The sequence below is a fragment of the Eurosta solidaginis genome, chromosome 3 (genome assembly GCF_040869045.1).
Source record: "Eurosta solidaginis isolate ZX-2024a chromosome 3, ASM4086904v1, whole genome shotgun sequence".
Classification (NCBI taxonomy): Eukaryota; Metazoa; Arthropoda; class Insecta; order Diptera; family Tephritidae; genus Eurosta; species Eurosta solidaginis.
Genome location: NC_090321.1, coordinates 23,139,854 through 23,154,366, shown reverse-complemented (window position 1 = coordinate 23,154,366; position 14,513 = coordinate 23,139,854).

Here is a 14,513-nt window from a genome sequence, read left to right as displayed (position 1 = left end):
CGGACCACTATAGCATATATCCTCCATACAACCGATTTTTCAGAAAAAGAGGGTTTTTGTAATATCTTACCCAATATAACAGATTGAAGCTTCAAACTTCACCATATACTTTCGTATATTGCACATATTGTTGCCTGAAAAAATTTATGAGATCGGTATATAGTATATATCCCCCACAACCGATTGTTCAGATAAGGAACTTTTCGTAATTACTGCCCCATTTTAAGAGCTAGAGGCTTCAAATTTCAACGAATGCTTAGGTATATAGCATATATTGTTGTCTGAAAAAATCATAAAGATCGGTGGTATATATAGTATATATATGGTGGTATATATAGTATATATATATAGTATATATTTATATATATATTCGCAAATTTTAGCCCCATTTTAACAGCTAGAAGCTTCAAATTTCACCAAATACTTACGTATATAGCATATATTGTTGTCTCAAAAAATCATAGAGATCGGTTGTATATATAGTATATATCTCATACAACCGATTGTTCAGATAAGAAACTTTTCGCAATTTCTACCCCATTTTAACTGCTAGAAGCTTCAAATTTCACCAAATGCTTAAGTATATAGCATATATTGTTGCCTGAAAAAATCATAGAGATCGGTTGTATATATAGTATATATCTCATACAACCGATTGTTCAGATAAGAAACTTTGCGCAATTTCTGCCCCGTTTTAACAGCTAGTAGCTTCAAATTTCACAAAATGCTTACGTATATAGCATATATTGTTGTCTGAAAAAATCATAGAGATCGGTGGTATATATATTATATACTTCATATAAACTCTCATTTTTGCCCCTTTTTTACGGCTAGAAGCTTCAAAATTCATCAAATTTCATCAAATAGTTACGTTTGCGTCATATATTTTTGAAATACGTGATTCGCAGTCATAGTTTTTACACCCAGACCACAAAAAACCAGAAACTTTGCATCCTCACACAAAGTACCTACCTATTTTTATACCTTTCATGAAAATGAAATGGTATATTAATTTCGTCACGAAACCGAAAATTGTAAGTCCTTAAAGGAAAATAGATAGACCCACCATTAAGTATACCGAAATAATCAGGTTGAAGAGCTGAGTTGATTTAGCCATGTCCGTCTGTCCGTCTGTCTGTTTGTATGCAAACTAGTCCCTCAATTTTTGAGATATCTTGATAAAATTTGGTGAGAGGATGTATTTGGATGTCCGATTAGACATTTGTCGGAACCGACCGGATCGGACCACTATAGCATATATCCTCCATACAACCGATTTTTCAGAAAAAGAGGGTTTTTGTAATATCTTACCCAATTTAACAGATTGAAGCTTCAAACTTCACCATATACTTTCGTATATTGCACATATTGTTGCCTGAAAAAATTTATGAGATCGGTCGTATATATAGTATATATCCCCCACAACCGATTGTTCAGATAAGGAACTTTTCGTAATTACTGCCCCATTTTAAGAGCTAGAGGCTTCAAATTTCAACGAATGCTTAGGTATATTGCATATATTGTTGTCTGAAAAAATCATAAAGATCGGTGGTATATATAGTATATATATGGTGGTATATATAGTATATATATATAGTTTATATATATATATATATTCGCAAATTTTAGCCCCATTTTAACAGCTAGAAGCTTCAAGTTTCACCGAATACTTACGTATATAGCATATATTGTTGTCTCAAAAAATCATAGAGATCGGTTGTATATATAGTATATATCTCATACAAACGATTGTTCAGATAAGAAACTTTTCGCAATTTCTACCCCATTTTAACAGCTATAAGCTTCAAATTTCACCGATTGCTTACGTATATAGCATATATTGTTGCCTCAAAAAATCATAGAGATCGGTGGTATATATATTATATACTTCATATAAACTGTTATTTTTGCCCCTTTTTTACGGCTAGAAGCTTCAGAATTCATCAAATTTCATCAAATAGTTACGTTTACGTCATATATTTTTGAAATACGTAATTCGCAGTCATAGTTTTTACACCCAGACCACAAAAAACCAGAAACTTTGCATCCTCACACAAAGTACCTACCTGTTTTTTATTTTAAATTTATCTTAAAAATCGTTAAGGTATGCAGATCTGTTCACTATATATTTCTTATCTTATACATCCGATTATTCGGAGATTACGAACGGGATAAGATTATTGTTCAGCCCCATTCATGAAAGGTATGAAGTCTTCGGCACAGCCGAAGACAGTCCCGTTCTTACTTGTTTATTTTATATTTATCTTAAAAATTGTTTAGATATGTTCAAATTTCACTAAATGCTTACGTGTATAGCATATATTGTTGTCTGAGAAAATCATAGATACTGGTGGTATATATAGTATATATCCCATACAACCGATTGTTCAGATAAGAAACTTTGCGCAATTTCTTCCCATTTTAACAGCTCGAAGCTTCAAATTTTCACCAAATGCTTACGTGTATAGCATATATTGTTGTCTGAAAGAATCATAGAGATCGGTGGTATATATATTAAATACCCCATATGAACTCAATTTTTGCCCCCTTTTTACGGCTAGAAGCTTCAAAATTCATCAAATTTCATCAAATAGTTACGTTTACGTCATATATTGTTGAAATACGTGATTCGCAGTCATAGTTTTTACACCCAGACCACAAAAAACCAGAAACTTTGCATCCTCACACAAAATACCTACCTGTTTTTTATTTTAAATTTATCTTAAAAATCGTTAAGGTATGCAGATCTGTTCACTATATATTTCTTATCTTATACATCCGATTATTCGAAGATTACGAACGGGATAAGATTATTGTTCAGCCCCATTCATGAAAGGTATGAAGTCTTCGGCACAGCCGAAGACAGTCCCGTTCTTACTTGTTTCTTTTTCTTTTGCGTTAATGAATTTCTGATTTTCTAAAAAATTTCATCAAATTGATATAAAATTCTGAAAAAAAAGTAATACTAGGTTCAAACCCGCACCAAATTGGCAATTTATACTATTTGGGCAATTTATTACGCAATTTGTCATATAATAAATTGTAATAATAAATTGCCAATTTAAAAAAAATTGCGTAATAAATTGTTTCAAACTGCAAATGCAACATTGTAAAGTGTGTTTATTGAGTATATTTTAACGTCAGTTACGCATGGCTGAACTATGTGGTTGGCTCATCTCATCAGTTGATTTTATGTCTTTCTTTTCACTGGAGTAGGGATTGTCAAAAGAAGTTGGCAAACTCAAAATGAAACCAAAACATTGAACACATTTTCTTACAACACACAAAAAGGCTCGAAAATTATTTTTTTGGGTATGCCTAGTGGAACTTTTTTTTCTGAGTCCAAGTCCTATCGAAAAATCGATCCGTTAATAAATCGACCCAGTCTAATACACATACATACATTTGTATTATTTATAACCGTTTTCATTACACCATAAAGTAATCGAAGTGACAAATTAAATATTGTTTAATATTTTTTACAATTGAAAACGCCTTTAAGCAACAACAAAGGTCAACTTGCTAATAAATAGTACTAACTGATTTACTTTTACATGTTTTTTTTTTTGTTACACATAATATAAAAATCGTGTATGTGTAGGTGTAAATAGTATCTAAACGTCTGTTTGTGTTGAATATTGACGAGCAAAGATCATGCAACTATGTTTCAAAAATATCAACAATTTTTATGAGCTTTGTAAGTTTTGTTTTCATGCTGTCTTCCTTCTACTATAAATAGCAAATTTGTTCTTTTTTTTTTTTTTGTTGTCGCATAAAAACTTTGTACTGAGATGAATTTGTAGGTAATGATGGTATGCGCTTGCGTGGTATTGCTTTAGACGTCATGCCGTTTTCATAATTTAGTACTTATGATTTTATAGACTTTTCAAAATTGTTTAAAAGTTCGTTTTGATTGTCGCCTGCTTTATATACAGATACAAAAAGAAAAAAAAAAAAAAAACAAAAAAAAAAAAAACACAAAAATGCAAATTATCAAAAAAAAAAAAAAAAAAAATTTGTTTGTACTTGGTATTTTAGTTTTGAGAATTTTAATAAGCGGTTGTACATACAAACACGCATAATTATTGGTAATAAAATCAGCTGGCAATAATTTGACGCCAGTCAGGTTGGGGGTTTTTAGAGGTACGCAATTTTTTTATGACTGTAACGCCGTGTTGGGGGCATACCGCTTTATTATATGGCATAAAACAATTCTGTTTTGAGCAAATTTTTTTATTGTCTGTTTTGGTAGTAGATATGAGTGTACTTACATATATGTATATAAAGAGTAATTATGCTCATTTTTGTTGTTTCATATCATATTTACGTAAGCTTATATGTAGGTGTTTCATACGCGCGACAACAAAAAAATGATGCCCAACAATTAGTGGTCATAAGGGAGGGGGTATATAAAATCGATCGCTGGTGGTTTTACGGCAAAACTCGCCATTTATATACTTAACATAATGAGCTAGTAAATGATATTTGCCGTACGAGTAACTATGTAGCTTGCGTTTGTAAATAGCAGAAATAGATCCATAAAAACCAATACAAAAAGATCGATACTTGATTATTTCGTTTTTTAATTTTTGAAATTATTAACAACAGAAAAGTGTAAATCTATTTATGATCACGCGTTTGTCTAAATATAGATATTTTTTGGCATTCACGTCGACGTAACTTAAGATACTTGCTGCTGGAGTGCTTTGGGATATTTCTTCACTAAAAATGTAACCAAAACCACAGCGGAATTTGTTGTTAAATAGATGAGACCCTTCGATAACAAATCGTCAACTTTTTTATAATGTATCAATATATTTTTGATGACAAATTGATAGCTTTTCGATAACAAATCGATCGACGACGACAATAGATTGCTGGCTTTCCGATAACAATCTAATCGATAATCAACTGATACATTTTCGATAACACGTCGATAACTTTTGGAAAACATATCGATAATTTATAATAATAAATTATAATGTTTAAAAAATATACCGCCGTATTCAAATCGCTATAATACCATTTGTTTCCACACATTTATAGCTCATAGCATTAAATTAAATTAAGTAGATTAGGTTGAAGTGGCTGCCCTAGGGCATACTTAGGCTAGTGATAATAGTAGGTCCATTGTGGTACCACGAACAGGCACCATTACCTTTCCTTTTCGAACCATTTTGCAGCATCGACGATAAGGCGCCCAGTTAGTGCCCTTACAAATGTGGAAATTGTGTCCTTGCTTAGGTTGTACAGGTTAGGCAACCTGGCTATCGCTGAAAATATAGATTCCTTTGCCTACATTGTGTCTTCATATTCTAACTATGGCTTCCACGATGGCTAAAACTTCTGCCTGGAAGACGCTACAGTGATCGGGTAATCTGAAGGAGAGTTGGAGAGCAACGTCTCCTGAGCAGACTGCAACTCCAGCCGTTCCGTTTAGCTTAGAGCCGACCGTGTATATGAAAATGCTGCCGTCAACAGCAATGCACCTTTCCGACTTCGCTCAATCAACCCTACTGGGAATAATCATCATAAAATAGTTGGTTTCCGCAACTGTGGTGTTCGCACAGCGATTGGTGCTAGGAGGAAGGAAAGGAAACTGTTTACTATACTAGAGTGTCCTGTGGTCTTTTTCTTTGAACAGCATTGAATTAATTTTATTTGAAACAATTAGGTATATCAATGGGCATGTAATTGACCTTGAACTCACTCGCAAGGATCATTTCATTACTTAGCTCCTGCTGGGTTTTGCTCCTACACCTAGGTACGGCGAGCTTTACAGATGACCACCTACATATCGGAATCTACTCTTTAATTGGTACGTCACTTTAGTACAGTGATGATATTTGATTTTAGAATATTTCTAAGAATAGCTAATGACACAGGTTATTGACACGAAAATAAAATATAGGTCAGATAAAGCAACGAAATATAATATAACACTTAACGGTCAAATGCTGCGACAAATGTGAATTGAAGACAGAAAATTAAGGAACAAAAAATTCTCTTCTTAAAGAAAAAATTTGATACCTTAACTATATTGGAAGGGTCATAAGAAAAACTAGAAATTTGTGATTGACATTCAATTGAGTATAATTTTTGAGAAAAGTAATACAAATAACTCTCAGTGAGCACCATACTGTTTGCAGATAACTAACTTTGATTTGGTTTTCACAGAAATTTTAAATTTGGAGGTGTTTTTGGTTGTCTTTTAACAGCTGGAAATGAATGGCTTTGCGTAGGCGTGAAAATCGCTGCTGTTACTTTGCCACATTTGTATGCCTATTGAATCTCATAAAGCATTGTTGAATTTAACGATCTTAATGATCATAGCAGGTCATAATACAAACTCTACGCCTGTGATACCATTACGCTGCGACACTCAATTAATTACTTTTCTTCGACATTACAAATTAGGTCAAACATACTATTTTCCAAAAAAAAAGAAAAATTTAACACCAATCACTACAAACCAACAAGCTCGTTCGTATTCATGCATCACTTATATAAATGTAAGCAAACCAAAATGAAGACACTAAATCCTACGGGCTCGAATAACAGCCAATATCTTCCAGCAATTGTAAAGGTGTTCAAACAATTTGTCATCTGCACTGGGCGAATGTGGGTGTAATTTTGGTGCTGTCTGATCTTTGCTTTACAACAAGTACTCAAATGTAATAAAAATGCTGGTTGGTATGCGCTGTAACTCTATTTTTATATACTTTTTTGTTGTTTGTATAAACATTCACATATTTATGTCTACTTTTGTGTAGATTTTTCCTTTTATGATCCTTCACAACATTAAAAATGATGAAAAGTTGGCTTATTTTAATGGTTCTATGAGAGGAGCACCTTTACTTTTGCATTCATGGTATTACAAAAATAATAGCTAAAATTGATGTGCGGGTGCGCATCTCTCTTACATTCTGTCTTGCTCTCTAAACATTAGTTTTGTGTTGTGGTTACTTATTGCACCTACTCATCACTGAGGTTTTGTGTTGGTTATTGCAGTTGTTTGTTGCATAGTTTGCATTCCACTTACCTACCTTTATTTTTCCATGTAGTTAAATAGGTTTTGTTTTGCCTGTAGATTTTCACAGGTACATAGCATCATTAAACATGCACTGACCTTCCGCATTCTGGGCGTTTTGACAGTTCTTTGTATTTATCTTTGTGTTTGTTACTGTTACTTATATATTTGCACGCTGATGTTCGAAATGCTAGTTAATGTTGCTGTAAAAGTGCATATGTGCTTGTATGACTATATTTAGACAAAATTTGTTTGTTTGGCTTGATTTATCTCGATGTTTTGGAACGCAATGTGATGATCTCTTTGGTTGAAAGGAGTGACAATACAACGAAGTGGGTTTTTACGGAACGTTGCGAATTATTTAGAGCTAGTTTATCTATGAATGCGGGCACGAACTGCAGAGTGAAATTTTGTAAAATTCAATGCGCTATATTTAATGAGGACTTTGGAATTTAAGTTTAATTAAGCGCAAACATTTACATATTTAAAGATCAAATCACAGGTTCGCATCACATCTTTAACATCTTATGGAAGGAGATACAAAGATGGGTGGCAGGTCTGGAATGAAAATGTTTTTTTATAACTCGAAGATTATGTGTAAGGATAGTTGAATTCATAACAAAAATTTAGAGTAGCTTATCGAAAAAAGTTTAAAGAACGAAACAACTAGTGGTTCTATGAATTATATAGATTAAGGTCCATAGGTATATAACAAAAAACGAATAGACGAGGCATGGTTTCTGAGTTCTTCGGGAGTGTTATCGCTATTGGCGGTCCTTTGCCGGATGCAGATCCGTAAAGTTCCGGTAACAAGCACCATTGAGGCATCATCCCGACCATCTCGGGAACTATTTAGTATGACATGAAACCTTGAGGATCTTGGGGTAGCCAGAGCCTTGTAGAATTATTGGCTCCGAAGAAATACTATCCGGCACGTCTTTTCTCATATTGTGGAATTTTTTTTATACAAAAACTTATTGAAATAACGGCTTTATAAAGATCGCGCGATTACTTCAACATTTTCACTTCCTGCGCTTTTTTGTTGTCGTTTCAGAAATCGGACTAAAATCATTTTTTCAATTAAATGCCTTATTTATCTTGCGGAGATTTTTTATGCTGGTCTGGATACAGTAAAAATATGGTTTAGGCTACTTTCCCGAAATGGTAATAAAGTCAAACCGAAATTTCATAAATGGCCATTAAGTCAAATTTAAAACGTCATTCAGTCAATTGACTTTAATGTCATTTAAATTGGTTATAAGACTAATTGACTTTATGTCCATTTGAAGTGGTCTTAAGTTCAACTGAGCTTGTGGCCGTTGACCTTATATCACCTCACTGTCAACTGCATCTTCGCAAGGTCAACTTTTCTACACATACGCGCCGTTCGCACGACTCCTTATGGAAGGGGCTAGTCGTTTCAACATGTTATATCAAACCGTTAGTGCGGAAAGCCGGACAAGTACTTGAAAGCACAGAACACTCCCTGAAATCTTTAGTTACTATTAGCATTATATATTAGTTACGCTTATCATTTATACTTAATTTGTGCACTCGCGATCCTACCATAAATTCGTATCTTTCTTCATATATCTGTACTCAGAGTGCTGATTCATCCCACATGTACATTTTCGTATGCTATAAATGTACTACGCTTGCGCCTTGTTTACATATGTATGTAGCTACATAAAACCCCCAAAAATACAGCAAAAAAATAAAAAATATTGCTTACATTCTTACAAGTATACAAGTATTTTATGGGTTTACCTTTGTACTTTGTGTATGCACAAACGTCTTGTAAATTGACGGGCATACTTGTAAACTCTTACGCACCTTTGCACTTGTAAAGGCAATAAAATTGTTTGCTTTCTTGTTCTTGCTCATGTTTCCTATTCTTAGTTATTAGATCACTCCTACAGTAATTTGTGCTTGTAGAGTAATTTTTCTCACATATATATATTTTTGGGATGTACCAGAAGTGTGTGTACCCAAGCCGAAGGTCTCATCGCCTTTGTTCTTCATTTATTTGGTTTTAAGTTGCCAACGAAAGCCGACGTTGGAGAGCATTACTGTTCACAAAGCAAAGTTGAAAGGAGTGGCTACGGGTATATAACCTAACTTACCAGCCTATTTATGATAGAGGTAGATAGATACCAGCCCTGTCATGTTGTTGTTGTTGTAGCGATAAGGTTGCTATCCGAAAGCTTTGGGGAGTGTTATCGATTTGATGGTCCTTTGCCGGATACAGATCCGGTACGCTCCGGTACCATAGCACCATTAAGGCGCTAGCCCGACCATCTCGGGAACGACTTATGTGGCCACATTAAACCTTCAGGCCATTCCCTCCCTCCCCATCCCCAAGTTCCATGAGGAGCTTGGGGTCGCCAGAGCCTCGTCTGTTAGTGAAACAGGATTCGCCGCGGATAGGTGAGGTGTCAATTGGGTTTGGAGATGCTATATATTGCGCTGGCAACCTGAAGGGTTGCGCTACACAGCCCCTTGAATCTGGTATTTTAGTCGCCTCTTACGACTGGCATACCTACCGCGGGTATATTCTGATCCCCTACCCCGCTGGGGGGAGCCCTGTCATGTCATATGATTTAGTTGACAAGTACCCCTGTTGAAAGTGCACCAGTCAGATGGATCTCATGGAAAAGATTAAAAGGAGCCCTGCTGAAAGCAGGATCCCTGAGGGTTTTATGTATCCCGGAAAAGATCGTCAGTAATGAAAAGGGTGGCATGGTACATGCTAAAGATGCCCGAGATTGCCTAGCCTGAGCTAGGAGTCAGAGATAGCGCACGGCAATGAGCTCCCAATACAGCCACTATATGAGCACCAGTGGCTCTGCTGATCTGAAATTAGTATGTGGAGACAATCGAGCAAAGTGGAAATGAGTTGAAGTTCGGCCTCAAGAAGAATAAAATGAAAACTTTTCAACGGCAGCAGCACCAGCCGAATGCTTAATGAAGGATGTCAACAGATTTCAGGAAGCGCTCTTCTGGGCGAACTAGGGGCAAAGTGCTCTTGCGTTTACGGTGCATTGTTTATTGTGTCAAAGATTAACTTGCAGCAGGTTGGTCGATATTGATATGCAGGGTTCAGTAACTGTGTAACCACCAAAAACTATAGGCCCACAGTCTAGAAGTTACAGTCTTACTTTTAAGGTTTAATTTTTACCCATTTGCAGGACTTTCTACATTGCACAGGTTGGGGCTGAGTCACGAAGTGGTGGAATCATACACACGTCTTATGGGACAGCAAATGAGTCTCTAGTTGTGAAATAATAACTTAACTGTTTATGCTTTTTATCAACAAACGTGTTTGGCTGTGACATCAAACACGGTTTCTAAAAGCTGCTTCAGCTTACCTCTTAAAAGTTCGAAAAAGTTTCGCAACTTTAAATAAAACCAAGTAAGAACGGGACTGTCTTCGGCTGTGCCGAAGACTTCATACCTTTCATGAATGGGGCTGAACAATAATCTTATCCCGTTCGTAATCTCCGAATAATCGGCTGTATAAGATAAGAAATATATAGTGAAGAGATGTACATACCTAAACGATTTTTAAGATAAATATAAAATAAACAAGTAAGGAAGGCTAAGTTCGGGTGTAACCGAACTTTACATACTCAGCTGAGAGCTTTGGAGACAAAATAAGGGAAAATCACCACGTAGGAAAATGAACCTAGGGTAACCCTGGAATGTGTTTGTATGATATGGGTATCAAATGGAAGGTATTAAAGAGTATTTTAAAAGGGAGTCGGCCACAGTTCTAAAGGTGGACCAGGGGTGACTCTAGAATGTGTTTGTACGATAGGGGCATCAAATTAAAGGTATTAATGAGGGTTTTAAAAGGAAGTGGCCCTTAGGTCTATATGTGAAGGCGTTTTCGAGATATCGACCAAAATGTGGACCAGGGTGATCCAAAACATCATCTGTCGGGTACCGCTAATTTCTTTAACAGTATTCCTGCCAAGATTCCAAGGGCTTTTGATTGCGCCCTGCAGAACTTTTTCATTTTTATCTACTTAATGTGGGTGTGACCATTTTACACAGTTTTTTCTAAAGTTATTTTTTGCGTCAATAAACCAATCAAATTACCATGTTTCATCCCTTTTTCATATTTCGTATAGAATTATGGCATTTTTTTCATTTTTCGCAATTTTCGATTTCGAAAAAGTGGGCGCGGTTATAGTCGGATTTCGGCCATTTTTTGTACCAAGATAAAGTGAGTTCAGATAAGTACGTGGACTAAGCTTGGTAAAGATATATCGGTTTTTGCTCAAGTTATCGTGTTAACGGCCGAGCGGAAGGACATACGGTCGACTGTGTATAAAAACTGGGCGTGGCTTCAACCGATTTCGCCCATTTTCACAGAAAACAGTTACCGTCATAGATTCTATGCCCCTACCAAATTTCAAAAGGATTGGTAAATTTTTGTTCGACTTATGGCATTAAAAGTATTCTAGACAAACTAAACGAAAAAGGGCGGAACCACGCCCATTTTGAAATTTTCTTTTATTTTTGTATTTTGTGGCACCATATCATTACTGGAGTTGAGTGTTGACATAATTTACTTATATACAGTAAAGATATTAAATTTTTTGTTAAAATTTGACTTTTAAAAAAAATTTTTTTTAAAAGTAGGCGTGTTCTTGATCCGATTTTTCTAATTTTTATTTAGCACATATATAGTAAAGTAGTAACGTTCCTGCCAAATTTCATCATGATATCCTCAATGACTGCCAAATTACAGCTTACAAAACTTTTAAATTACCTTCTTTTAAAAGTGGGCGGTGCCACGCCCATTGTCCAAAATTTTACTAATTTTCTATTCTGCGTCATAAGGTCAACCCAACTACCAAGTTTCATCGCTTTATCCGTCTTTGGCAATGAATTGTCGCATTTTTTCTGTTTTTCGAAATTTTCGATATCGAGAAATTTGGCGTGGTTATAGTCCGATATCGTTCATTTTAAATAGCGATCTGAGATGAGTGCCCAGGAACCCATATACCAAATTTCATCAAGATACCTCAAAATTTACTCAAGTTATCGTGTTGACGGTTAGACGGACCGACGGACGGGCGGACGGACGGACATGGCTCAATCAAATTTTTTTTCGATACTGATGATTTTGATATATGGAAGTCTATATCTATCTCGATTCCTTTATACCTGTACAACCAACCGTTATCCAATCAAAGTTAATATACTCTGTGAGCTCTGCTCAACTGAGTATAAAAACAGGTAGGTACTTTGTGTGAGGATGCAAAGCTTGACTTTTTTTGTGGTCTGCATGTAAAAACTATGACTACGAATCACGTAAACGTAACCATTTGATGAATTTTGAAGCTTCTAGCCGTAAAAAAGGGCAAAAAAACAGTTTATATGAAGTATACAATATATATACCACCGATCTCTATGATTTTTTCAGACATCAATATATGCTATACACGTAAGCATTTGGTGAAATTTGAAGCTGTTAAAATGGGGCCGAAATCGCAAAAAAAATATATATATACTATATATACCATCATAAATATATTATATATATCACCGATCTCTATGATTTTTTGATACAACAATATATACTATATACGTAAGCAATCGGTGAAATTTGAAGCCTATAGCTGTTAGAATGGGGTAGAAATTGCGAAAAGTTTCTTATCTGAACAATCGGTTGTATGAGATATATACTATATAACCACCGGTCGCTATGATTTTTTCAGACAACAATATATGCTATATACGTAAGCATTATTTGAAATTTGAAGCCTCTAGCTCTTAAAATAGGGCAGTAATTACGAAAAGTTTCTTATCTGAACAATCGGTTGTGGGGGATATATACTATATATACGACCGCTCTCATCAATTTTTCCAAGCAACAATATATGTGCAATATACGAAATTATATGGTGAAGGTTGAAGCTTCAATCTGTTAAATTGAGTAAGATATGACAAAAATCCTCTTTTTCTGAAAAATCGGTTGTATGGAGGATATATGCTATAGTGGTCCGATCCGTCCGGTTCCTACAAATATCTAATCTGACAGCCAAATACACCCGCTCACCAAATTTTATCAAGATATCTCAAAAATTGAGGGACTAGTTTGCATACAAACAGACATGGCTAAATCAACTCAGCCCTTCATCCTGATCATTTCGGTATACTTAATGGTGGGTCTATCTATTTTCCTTTAAGGATTTACAATTTTGGGTTTCGTGACGAAATTAATATACCATTTCATTTTCATGAAAGGTATAAAAAAACCGTAAGAGCTGTTTGGAGGCCTTTTAAATATCAATAGCTTTAGATTAAAAAAAGATAACCTTCTGGACGTTTCTATGAAAGTAGGAAAAGCTGAAAAACCAGCGGACCTAAAAATTATTGAGGCAATTCAAGAATTTTAATGCCTCGGCATTATACTCAGTATAAACAAGGATGCGTCCCTACCAATACAAGATCCTATTCAAACAGCTAACAGAACATACTTTTTACATATCAAGCTCATGAGAGCTACATTAATATCAAAAGGACGCAAGCTACGACTAAACAGAACTATTATAAGAACGACTTTGCTCTACGGTTGTGAAGAATTGGTACCTAAAGCTGACGATTTGAACGAAAAATATTTAAAAACATCTTCGGACGTGTTCGACAAGTAGACGGAAAGAACCATATGCGGTATAACAATAAACTTAAAACGCTGATCGAAGGCAGACGCATAATGCTCTTGATAATAATACAAAGACGTCTTTGGTCAGGGCATGTCTCTAGAACAACCAACGGAAGCATAACAAGAAGAACATTCGAGAAAAAGAGCCCGGCGACGACAAATTTGCCTGCAAGATTTATGAAACGATATTAAAGCGATGATAATACCATAGAGCAGAAAAAGAGCGGAAAATAGGATTAATGGATGCGTATAGTAGTTGAGGCACACCGGTCTGTTAAGCCAGAACGATGATGTTGAGATTAAAAATCGGTTCCAATTTTTAGAACTTTTATCTAGGAGTTCCACATATACTTCGATTAAAATGCCTTGTATGAAGAAAAGTTCCTTTCGAATTACAGACTCGTCTTCTAATATTTCATTTTATGGCATAGTCATTATTTTTGTAATATCAGTCAGCAAAGACTGCATTAACTACGTAGTAAGTACTTCTGAAATGAAGCCCAAGCACATAAATGAGACTAAGCGACTGTGGACAATTTACATAAAATTTAACAATTATTGCTTAGAGCTACAACTACAAAACCAAGCCTTATACATGGTGTGTTAGTTGTTGTTGTAGCGATAAGGACACTCCCGAAGGCCTTGGGGAGTGTTACCGATATTGATGGTCCTTTGCCGGATGCAGATCCGGTACGTTCCGGTAATAAGCACCATTACGAGACTAGCCCTACCATCTCGGGAACGATTTGGTATGACCACATGAAACCACGACAGAGCCTCGGCGACAAAGCCTCGGCTGCGCTACAC